Here is a 12,149-nt window from a genome sequence, read left to right as displayed (position 1 = left end):
GCAAGCGCGAAATAAAGTAGCAACACCCGTTTCGAAACGTGCTGGATGTGCGCCTTACTGGTCCCATCAACGGGTTCGTCTTTTGCGCCTTGCGTATCTCGTCGCGGCCTTTATTACATATAAGTCTCGCTGTTGCAAAACGCGTGGTTAGCTTAGATAAAACGCGTTGCAGTTACATGTCAGTTACGAGACAGTTACAGCTCACATCAGTCGTCGCACTACAGCGCAGGAATGCACGGCCGGCTCATGTTTTCCAACCAAAAACCAAACCGCCTAGAGGGCGCTGCCTGCGCCTTCACCACGCATGCGCAGAAACTTTTCCGCAAATGGTCAATTTAGGGCGTCGCGATGTGCTGGTCCTCACATCCTTTCCCGCGCTTGGAAACGTTGCTCTGTAGGAGCAAGCAAGTGTCTAGAGCCCTTATTGTTTGCACAACAGGCCACTCTCGGAGGACTTACTGCTAGGCGCTTGGGTGCAGAGTTGGCAAGCAGCCCAGACAACATGCGGGTGTTTTCACGTTTTTTGAATGACACGGGCCTCGACTTGCGGTTGTGGTGTCATGAAATATGCGCACACTCTCATCTCTCTTCTCACCGCATCGTCACCCATCGTGACCATCTTTCTCCTCCTCCTCCTCCTCCTCCTCCTCCTCCTCCTCCTCCTCCTCCTCCTCCCCTTCCCCAGTGCACTGCAGAGTAGCAGGCCAGATATCAGCCTTTCTGGCCGACCTCTTTGCCTTCGTTTCATTAAATTTATCAATCTGAACGTACACTCAAAGATACGACAAACTGATGACGCTCAAGACTATCCGCAGTGTTTCGTTCCATCCTCCTGAAGGAACCACGATGTGCTGCACGCCTGTTCTCGCATATGCAAAGTGAAAAGGCGCGTGCGTCATAGGGGTACTTCGGAATCCAGGAAAGGATTTGAAGACACTGGCACGAAAGCTGTCACGTCTTTCGGGTGGGCTTATGGTAAAATAATATCCATTTCAACACTGATGCACATGTCTGGATTACAAATGCATTGAAACAGTGCCAAATATTGGCTCACTTTAGCTTAGCGTGCCGCGGGCGCCCTGCTGCTCGGCTCAGAGTCGGCTCCCGTCGCGTGTGGGTCCGGCATGCCATTCCCAAAGGACCCTCTGCTCACAGGAGGAGGAGGGGCTGGAAATTTAGAAGGCACGCGTGATGTGGATGCGCCCCCACGCAAAGCCAGAAGAAGGCTTGCCAAGCGGTTCACCCGTCAAAATTTTGTATGGCGCGCTAAGTTAGAGGCGTGTCCAGTACTATAGCTATGCGAACCCCTTGACGCCATGCTGGGCTTGAGTGTTCGAGGGCGCTCGACACGCAGCCCTACCCGCAGCACCTGAATGCGCGGAACACCGAAAAGGCCCTCTTACAGACCCACCGGCGGGCATATCTTAAAGTCGCTGCAAGATAGCCCGGGGATGGCAAACACCATGCGCCTCAACGTGCGATAGGAAGCCCGGAGGCTACGCTGCCTGTTTACCCATACCCAGGCGCGCAGCCCGGCCGAACAGCGGTCCGTGCCTAAGCCTTATCGGCGAACCCGTTTCGGCCAGGGCGACCCTTACGTGGAAACAAACACCGCCAACGATCTCTGCAAAGCCAACTCTTCCTGCGTCGATTATGTGTACTGAGCATACTCAGCCGCTCGCTGCACGACACTTCGCCTATGTGCCAAGGGTCGAGAATAATTGCACCAGACGCTCTCCGTTCACCCGCTTTTTTGTTTTCGTTCGAATTTTCAAATTTTGTGCAAATGCGACCGCCTCTGGTAAGAGGAGTGAGCTGGCGAGCGCAATCAACAAGCTCGGTCGCGACGACGCGCTTTCCTGCCAGCTCTCTTGGCTCCGCAGATACGGCCGTCTGCGCTGCCCCGCGAGGGGCGATAAGGCCTGTGCCCAGCTTCTCGGGGAGAAGAGGTCGGCGCATTCCCCGCGCACCTACAGCTGAGCCGCGCAGCGGGCGAACGCAGTAGCCATTGTAATCAGAGGCGCGCGTCCGTCTCGGCGAGCTGCTAACCGACGACGAAAAAACACGCGCACGAACCCTAGGCGGGCAGCAGCAGTACGCGGCATCGTGGCTTTCCGTCGGTATCACGTGACGTCACGTTGCCACCGCGGCGTCCGGCCCGTCCTGGCAAGGTTATGACGCATGCAGCCTCCGCTCATACCTGAGCTGCGCGCTGCGGCCAACCAGCCTCGCGGTTTTGCATTGCAACCGGCGCGGAACTTCATACTCGGAATATCAGGGGGAAACTTGCCGCCGCATTTGGCAGGTTCCTAACTGAATGAGAAAGTTGGGCTTGTTAATTACCTCCAACACTGTAACTAAAGCGCGGACGCACAAATTACGCGGAAAAAATGATTTCCCAGAACGCAGCAATAGATATCAACTGAAGTTTATTGCTCACAGGAAAACGGCACACCAGAAGAGCCCAGTAGCGCCTTTCTCCTTTCTTACTCGCTAAAGCAAGCCGGCGAGTTTGGAGAGAGGTCATCAAGGTGTCCGAATTTGAAACACAAGTACGTGTTCCGTCCGTAGCCCTCGTGAACAAAAAGGCATGGTAAGAGAAACACGTGCATCAGTGTACTGTAGTTTCTCACTTTGGTGGGTACGAAAATAAAGTTCGTAGCGCATTCTCTTCTAAGCTATTCTGGAGCTCTGCTTGGCCATGTTGAGTAAGCTTTAGTTGATGTCTCACGCTTTGTGCTGTGAAAACCCTGTATCTTTGTTCTTTATGTTTTCTGATTTAGTTAGCATGCATGTCGGAGCTTGCGGAGTACGGCAGTTAACCCAGCCTGGCAATGACAAGAAGTATATGGACCTCAAAAGAGTTGGCTTCAAACGTTTCTGTGGCCTACCGTTGCGGTCAACGTGCTTCCCATCATTCCCAGAGAGGTTCAACCATTGCAGCGGCACATTTTTTCTAAGCCATCATTATTACCGCACACAGTGGGAGCCGCCGCGGTGTCTCAGTGGTTATGGCGCTCGGCTACTGACCCGAAAGACGCGGGTTCGATCCCGGCCGCGGCGGTCGAGTTTCGATGGAGGCGAAATTCTAGAGGTCCGTGTACTGTGCGATGTCAGTGCACGTTATAGAACCCCAGGTGGTCGAAATTTCCGGAGCCCTTCACCACGGTGTCTCTCATAGCCTGAGTCGCTTTGGGACGTTAAATCCGCATATACCATAAACACACTGTGGCTCCCGGCTCGCCGCAGTGATGTCACTGCTGCTGCTGGGGCCTCCCGTACTTTGCAGTAATAAAACGCAAGCCGGACCGGCTTTAAACGGGCCAGTGGGTCTGGACAGTGAAGGCAAGACTTCTTGTCTCGTCTCCACACAGCTGTGTCATGGCACAGAGCCGCGCCAGCTACCCCAACTTTTTCCTATATGGAAAACAAAAAACCGAAACTACGAACAAATCGCCAGAGATCGGTAGGCTCAGTGAGAAATGCAACCGAAACTGTTAAACTGTGCTTTCTTACCCTTTGACACGTCATCTTTGGCTTCCTTCCAAATGACATATTTTTCCGCCTAAATCGTATATTCAGGCCATAAGAAAGACAATTTGTAGTTTATGCTGCGCAAAATTCTAGCGGCTGATTTTTGCGATGATGTGCAAAGTTTTGTAGGAAGTGTCATAATTGATGAAAATAGCAACATCGATATGCCGCGACACCCGAAGGATCGTGGAAATATTGCCTATTTCGAAGGGGCTCATTACGCTTGAAATTGCGATAAAAAATTCATGTTAAAACTACTGACAAAATATGTTTGCGCAAAAAAGGGCGGACGACGTGCTACCCTGTTCACTTTTTCGTGAAATGTTATTTACTGCTTTCGCTATACGGTATAAAAATTGTTGAGCATTGCAGTCTGCTGCATTAAGAAGTGCGAAAGCATTTGCGTTTGAACGTCACGTCGCAACCTTTTTTGCAAGTCATCGTTGTCACGTGACACTTATCACTTGACCCTTGGAATACGTCGGGAACTTTTTTGAAAGTCATTCTTGCCACGTGAGCCTTGGATGACGTCATCAACTTTTTTGCAAGTCATCGTTGTCTAATATCAGCACACATCCCCAACACACTTTCCCGTCGGCCACACCACTACGCGTTCACTTCGTGTCCCTCTAACACGCTTGGACCAACAATTCGTGTCATATGCGTTCCGTGCCCGCCTGGCACACAGAGAGTTCGAAACGCCATGCCGGCGAATTTCTTCTTTCGAATTGCCGTTTCCGTGCGGACACGCTCTGCCGACAGGTTCAGTACACGCCACTCATGAGGTAAGAAATGCTTTCGCACTGAAAACCAGCTTATTCGGGAGGTGAAGGATGTAAAATTCACCTGAAGCGAAGAAAACACTGCTAGGTGCAGCCTACTCTCAGATAAAGCTGCGAGTTCGCTTTCTACACAACTGCGTGCAACCTACCGCGACTTCAAGGCTATCGCGTTCGTTCCGGCTGTAACGGACCAAGAACTTTTTCCTGGCGTGATGGTGATTTAATCCTTAACAAGTATGACGGGGCAGAATAGAGGCATTATCCTGCTAGCTATGCTTATTTAATAGCCGTGGCTTGCTTTAAAAAATAAGCGAGTTTTAGAGTTGTTCTATGCGTGAAGACTGACATGATCACCTTCAAATCGGTCTAGACTGTACGTAGTACATAGCGAGTCAGAGGGCTAGTGACGCAACGTTTCAACTACATTAGTCCCACTGGGTCTCATGTGTTCGTTCCGGGCTGCAAAGGAGCTGCGCCTCGATGGCCGTGCACGGAATGCTTGCTCACACAGTGACGCGGCAGGCCTCGCTTGTGTTACTGCGAAGCAGCGATGAGCCGAAGGACGTCGCTTGCGGGCTGCTTTCTGTATACCTAGGAACACCGGATGCTCGCCGCCATCAATCGCTTCCCGTGTCAGGAGGGGCCGCACATCCGCGGCAAAAAGCGCACTGCTGTTTCTGCGCTCCGGGGCGAAAAGCAGCCGTCGTGCCTCGATCGCCGGTGTCTGACGCACTGGGGACAATGATCGGCCCCCTTGTGTGATCAGCCCGTGGGAAACGAGGCGCCGGCAGCGAGGCAGTTGCGCAGTCAGATGTCCGCCGTCACGAAGGTGCCGAATATATAAAGTGAGCAACGCCGGGCACGGTTCCTCTCCGCTGCACTGACAGCCTTCTCCATTCCAACCTCGGCTTTTTCCACGCCCAGAACCTCACACACAAATCGGGGAACATGGAGAATCCGTGCTAAAAGCTGTGGCAGATCCATCCAAGCAAGATTTTGTTTCCTATGTCCATCAGTATAGAATTCATCGGTGCCTTTTAAAGGAAAATCCACCTTTCTTTTTCTTTCCAAAATAAGGTGTGTGTTTGAGAGGGAATTGGTTGGCATTTATCGTTCTTAGAAAGTCAGTGCTGACGGATGACGGAAAATGACAACAAGTGGGCACAGCGCAGTTGTGTCCACTTCTTGTCATTCTCCGTCGTACGCCAAAGCAGCCTTCTTAATATGAAAATTTCCCACTGATTACAACCCAAAATCCCGCCTCCTTAAGTAGTCTGTGTCAACAGTTTGTTTGAAAACTACTCGATTGAGACAGACCTCTCCGTAGAATTTTTATTTATTATGAACCTCTTCGAGCCTTTGTGATTCAGTTTGACTGGTGTACTACGTCGTGAGCCGCGATGCCGCGCTGGTATCGCTGTATCCGGCGCAGCCCCGCCTCAAAGCTGATCGGACTAGCTCTGCTGCGCACATCGGGTAACAGCTGCGACGTAGGATGTTTGCGCAGTCATAGCGCACAAAAAACCCTTGGCAGTACAGCAGCATGGGCACGGACAGGTTGTGAACGCGGATGGTAGTGTTCGTGATGAAATATTGGCAAGCAAGAAAAAATGATAAATCATTTGACCTAGTAGGAGTTTTCTTGGCGCAGCCAATATATTGTTCGTTCGTGAATGTAAAGCAATTATTTTATGCATCGAAAAGAAATGACGTCGACTATTTTCTCTGTATGCATGCGTGCGCGCGCGCGCGCGTGTGTGTGTGTGTGTGTGTGTGTGTGTGTGTGTGTGTGTGTGTGTGTGTGTGTGTGTGTGTGTGTGTGTGTGTGTGTGTGTGTGTGCGTGCGTGCGCGTATGTGCGTCTGTGTGTATGTGTGTGCGCGCGCGCGCGCGCGCGCGCGTGTGTGTGTGTGTGTGTGTGTGTGTGTGTGTGTGTGTGTGTGTGTGTGTGTGTGTGTGTGTGTGTGTGTGTGTGTGTGTGTGTGTGTGTCAGAGGACTATAACAAGCCCCAACTGTGAACCGGCTTCCACAATATGGCACTCAGTTTCACTAACCCCTCCGCACAACCCCATATCTCAACAAAAGAAAAAAACATACATCGGAAATGAGCGTTTTTTCGGATAGACTCGAAGAGCCGAGGGGGTACGGGACCTTGAAAATAAGAAAGGCGTAAGTTACCGCGGCTTGTTTTATCCCCTGCGTACAAGGCTTGGGATTTGTTTTGTTTGTTTTCTTTTTCCTTTTTATGACCTAGAGGTGCTGCGCTCGAAGGAGCCCCTTTGGGTCTGTCCCGTAGCAACACAGCGAGCGGGGCTTACCAATGCGTACTCCATCCGCACATCAGCATGGTCTGTGCTTACTTTGTTGGATAAATGTCAGACAAAAATTACCGCAACTAACAGAGCCGAATAGCTGTTGTTAGAGATGGAGGAGCCCTTGAGTGAGTGACTCTTTCAGCGCCGCAGGTCCCTTCTCCGAATGACGTTGTCGGACTTGGTTATGAAGGAAACTGTACAGGGGGTTTATTTACATTATTTACAAGATTTAGGAACCCACTGGAGGGCGAAGGGGGAAGGTCGGAGGATCTGAGATCTGAGGATGATTGAGGATTCCTCCTTTACGGCACTCGTCGTCCGGTTTTAAAAGGGTCCGGTCCCTAGGATTCCCCAGGTTCGAGGAGGTCTTCGCCAGGTTGGGCGTGGCCTAAAACTTGCGCTGTCGTACACACACACACACACACACTCCACTTCACATAGGGACACGCCCCGTCACATGTCTCGCCGGAGAGAGAGAGAGGGTGCCACTGGACCATCGCCCCCCCCCCCCCCCCCCCCCCCCCACCCCTACCAGAGAGAGCGTTGTCTTCGCGTCCGAACGAGAGTTCTCACGCTGTCAAGCCGGACTCGACTTCCGGGAAGTCCGAATGGGCGAGGCGCCGGTGAGCCGGCACAGTAGAATGGGTGAGCCACCCCTGCTCGGGTTGGCGGTCGCTAACTGCCTCTGTACCGCACGGGTTGATCTTCCGGGAACAATGTTGTTTACAAACGTCGGCAGAGTCGTCCGTCTCGAATCCAATAACCCAAGTGGGTGGACAGGCCATGATAGCCAAGATCCCTATCGCCGTGCGGGGACCCCGGCTGCAGGTGTTCCGGGCCGACTACGCAGCTAAACCAGACGGGCTGTCGCCAGAAACCATACACTGTGTAGCTTTCTGGCTACAAAAGATGGATTTTTCTGGGTATTATTCCTCTGTACGCCAGTCCCTGTAAGTCTGTGTTCATCATCTCTTTTCTTGAAAGGCGCGTTTCTTGAATAGTTTCTCTTGAGGATATGAAAACAGTGATTCTGTCGCGGCGCCTTGCTCGTTTTATAAAGCGAGCGCAACCAGACCAGCAGGCTCTTCCGAGAATTGCTTCAGAATTTCTGAGAACATGGAAGGTGCGTTAACCCCTTCGCTCTCATATGACACACAAATCACGGCGAACCGATGCACAGCAATTTGTTTACACAACTTCGCTCTACGCTACCTTCAGGCTAAACGGATCTGCGCAACTCGGGGCGTTGGGATGACTGGCTTTGATCGCAGATGAGCAGCATGCTCGGCAACGTCCACGACCTGAATGCAGTGAAAGAGGGTGCATGAGTGCGGATTAACTTTGGTTTGGATGGGAGGAAACTGATTGATCCATTCGTTCCCAGAGTGAAAGCTATCTGCTGCCCGCCAGTCGCTGAGGTGGATGTCCGCCACCTTTTGTGGACTAGTGAGGAACTTAAGCATCAAGAAGTTGTACTTACGGATGCAAGGTAGGAAAACCTGTCCTTGTGGCTAATGGACAACGCTAAGAGCCGGAGTTTGGTCAGGTATCTGTAAGAGAGTAGCCTTTATTACCTACTCTATCTTGACAACAGCCTCATTTTATGCCACATGACAAGCCCTCGAAATAAATAAATAAAACTTTCTTATGTCTCCTAAAGAGAAACTAAGGAAAAATTGAGGTCGGCCTGTATCCATGGGTTACAGCGCTCTTATGACACACACAGGCCTTGAGATGCAGACGGAAATTTAAAACAAAATGGCGACAACGTCCTTCGTAATGCGGCTGATCAGCGCTACCCAGTCCGCGCTGTACTTTTGCAATTGTTGCATTTGCTTTGAATGCTGCTGCCACGCGTGAGAATGTGACGGTTGTGTTTGTGTTTTCGAAGGGTCGCAACGAGTTCTCTATGGTAGATCGCCCTGTTGCAGAGCGCGTTTTTGGTCAGCGTCCTGAGAGTTTTCGTCCTATGTTCGACCTGCCGCACGTCTGTGGCTCTGGCCTACCGTAAGTAGGCCTAAGACATAGCTGTCACAGACCCACTGCGTGGGAGTGGCCAAGACACAGGCGGTTAATTGCTGGATACGGGAAAGTTTTCACGGGAAAAGGAGTGGTAATAGCATGTGGGAGGATAGATTGGAAGACGCAAGGACAGGGGTCCTGTTAACTTGGAGATCGGAGACGGGACAATGGCTTAATGCTTGAGCACGGCGCTGCTCCTCCTCCTTTTCATCGGAGGCGGCCGGTGGTCAGGCGGTTGGCCGCAACAAAAACGGGCTGACATGCCAATAGGCATGCTGTGGCAATAAAAAAAAAGGAATGGCTGGGAAGGTAACCGAACAGGCTGTCGCTCGCTATGAAAAGCGAAGTAGCTGACTGACGCAGGCTACAAGTACAAGGCTCGAGCGTAGCTGTCGCCATCTATGAGCCGTCCTAGAATGCGCTACAGCGTTGTTGCAATGCATTTGGTGCTTACATCTGCCCTCGATGACGAGATAGACTGCATGCGATATTCTTCTTCGGTGGCGTTTCAAGGCGTGTGGCAGCATCTTGTTGCCACCCCACTACCAAATGATGACGACAAAGTTATCGCGAGGCACAGGCTATGGTCACGTGATCGTGGATGCGTTAGGCATTAAACATTCGGCAGAGACACTCAAGACTGCTTACCTGGTACAGTGCGAAAGCATTACTATCCCTGGGTGCACTGACACCCACATACACAACGCACGCGTGCGTATGACACCAACCGGAACGCTGTACGACGAACGGCTGCACCGCAATTTTGATACGAAAATGGGCTTTTGATGAAAGGAAATGGTGCAGTAACTGTCTCACATCTCGCTGGACACCTCAGCCGCGAGAGTATGGGAAGGCATACAATTGAAAGCGCATATGTCGTCGGATCGAATCTCTGTCGCAAGATAGCCTCCAACTTGACTAGCACATGCAAGCTGTATACAACGACAAATCGCATGACACCACCCGTAACTCTGTTCGTCAAACGGTTGCGTCACAATTTTGGTAGGAATGTTGTGGCGAAAACTGGCGCCACATTGAGGTCGGCCAGTGGTGAGTATATGCAGGTTGTTCCAGCTAACTTTCGTCACGGTTTAAAAACACGCCGAGGCACTCTAAGTCTAAGACCTCTTTAATTGGCTCGCCTTACATGCTTAGCGTCATGTCTACTTGTGAATGTCAATGTATCCGGTAACCTTGGCATGTGCACATATGTAAATAATTTTTTTTTTCTATCAAGACCAAATGCACGTTGCTGGCTATTGTATAAAGCAAGTCACACTATTTTTACAGCGATAGCTGTTTGGCGCCCGTCCCTGGCCTGCGCGTCGCAGTCGTCCGGCGTCGTCGCCGTCGGCGTAACCGGTGAGTGCGTTAGCACCCACATGGTGCACCAGCTGCGACGGTCAACCTGTGTCACATAAACCTGCAGGTGGCTCTGTTTGGAACAGCCGCCTACCAGTGCAGGGGTGCAGCACGTGACTAAATGCCTAAACAGCTATCGCTCAATCTCGCGTTACACAGTAGTAACCGTCCTGTGAGTCAATTTTTTTATCGTGCTTAATTGCATAGTTAGTCAAGATTAATTAATCAACATTGCCAGCAACGAAGACAGACGAAACAGTCCAATGAGAATGTTGTAGAACGCCCCGAAAAACGTCCGAATGAATAGTTGCTAACATTTCATCTATTACGTACTGTTTTTTTTTTCGCTCACTGCAGACACCCGCGAAATACAAAAAAAAAAACCACGTGGCATGCCCGCTTCCGCGCCGCAATTGCAGTGCTCTCAAGCGTTCCGCGTAGGAACGAACGGAATATTTAGACCTGTTTGCTGCCGCTTAGGAGACACGGCAGCGACGGAGCAGCTGTCTTTGCGATTTACACCGGCGGTATGCTTCCCTTGCCGCGCTTAATGATAGCGATAAGTAATGATAAGCTTATCGCTTGCGCTCGCGTAAACCGCACAGCCAGCACCTGTGCCGCAGCCCTGACACCTTTTAAGCGGCAGCACGCTCGGCTAGATCAGCTGTTCGTTTGTTGGGCGGAACGTTTGAGAGCACTGCAATCGCGGCGCCCAAGCGGGAATGTCACGTGGTATTTTTTTTGTATTTCGCGGGCACCACTAGTGAGCGAAAAAAGGCTAATAGGTAATAGATGGAAAGTCAGAAACTGTTGATTCGGACGTTTTACGGGCCGTTCTACAACTTTCTCATTGGAATTTCTCTCCTAACTCCGTTACTTGCGAATTTGGTTAATTAATTCCGTCTAATTATGCAATTAAGCCCAATACGAAAATAGTGTGAGTTGCTCCATACCATAGCCAGTAACGTGCATTTGGTTGCGTCGTCTTAGATTTCCGCGGCATATTTTTAAACCCTGGCTAAAGTCAGCTGGGAGAGCCTGCGAACGACACGCATAGGATTGTCTGAAGAGGGGCCGTTATGACGGTCGGCTGCTGGCCCGAAAGACGCGGGTTCGATCCCGGCCGCGGCGGTCGAATTTCCAAGGCGGATTTAAAGTGGTGGCGAAGGCTGGGCCGAAAAGTGGTTTAGCGCGACTGCAGCACAACCAGAGGAGGGGGGGCAAAACACTCATATAAAGAAATGATAAAGCTACAAAATTGGAATGTAATCTGCCAATAGAAAAGAAAAAATATATTAGCACCTTGTTTTATGAAAGAGGTAAGTCATTTTATTAAAACCTGGCAAATTTTGTATTTTTGCATCACTCTTGACCTGCCCCCTATTCATGAGTGTGCGGTGCATTACAGCGCGTCTTTGCAGGCCTTGTTTCGATACCCGGCTAACCCGGCCACGCCAGTGTCTGGAAGTGTTGCTGCCTTTCTATGCTGCCCCTCCTTTACCAGTCACTTTCATTGCGTTCCCAATTGCACATTAACAAGGCCATAACTAGCAGGAACTCGAGCACACAAGGCGAGCACATTTGACTGGCAAAGGTTGGGGCGCGCTGAAAGGCAGCAACCTTCGAGAGGTACGGGCTCGAAAACGCGGATTCTACAGAAAGACCGCTTTAATAATTCGCGCCAAAGCATACGTATGCGTGACGTCATTCTACGTCACGTTTGCGTAGTTTGCCCCCCAAAATCCAGGGGGCGCTGGAGTGCCCACGAGCCGCCATTTTTTGGACCAATGGGCGTCTATGGAGCCTTCGCTACCAGTGTACATCTACCCTTGGAATTTCGATGAAGGCGAAATGCTAGAGGCATGTGTATAGTGCGATGTCAGTGCACGTTAAAGAGGCCCAGGTGGTCGAAATTTCCGGAGCCCTTCAGTACGGGCGTCCCTCATAGCCTAAGTCGTTTTGGGACGTTAAACCCCCATAAACCATAAACCATTGTCTGAAGTGGCAGTACCCCGGCTTACTCTGTGCATTGGGATGTGCGTGCTTGGTGCGTTGCCATCGTTGGAATTTTTTGTACCATCTGCGAGTACGCATACTTACACACACGCACACACTACCGCCTTTTCTGGTAATG

General features: G+C 51.0%; 1 protein-coding gene across 6 annotated transcripts in view; it reads left to right on the top strand.

The window, feature by feature from the left end:
* The window catches only part of LOC144115637 (uncharacterized), a 136,848-nt gene that overhangs the window by 91,807 nt on the left and 32,892 nt on the right, over window positions 1-12,149 (top strand). For 5 of the 6 annotated variants that reach the window (XR_013311484.1, XR_013311483.1, XM_077650065.1 and 2 more), the window contains exon 2: window positions 9,944-10,015. The gene's annotated coding sequence lies outside the window, so the exon portion shown is untranslated. Of the gene's footprint in view, window positions 1-9,839; window positions 9,865-9,943; window positions 10,016-12,149 lie in introns of those variants that run through there. The other variant, XM_077650066.1, reaches the window with a different exon arrangement.

This window comes from Amblyomma americanum, chromosome 1 (assembly GCF_052857255.1).
Source record: "Amblyomma americanum isolate KBUSLIRL-KWMA chromosome 1, ASM5285725v1, whole genome shotgun sequence".
Classification (NCBI taxonomy): Eukaryota; Metazoa; Arthropoda; class Arachnida; order Ixodida; family Ixodidae; genus Amblyomma; species Amblyomma americanum.
Note: the sequence above shows the minus strand (reverse complement) of the source record. Positions and strands in the feature narration are given on the sequence as shown.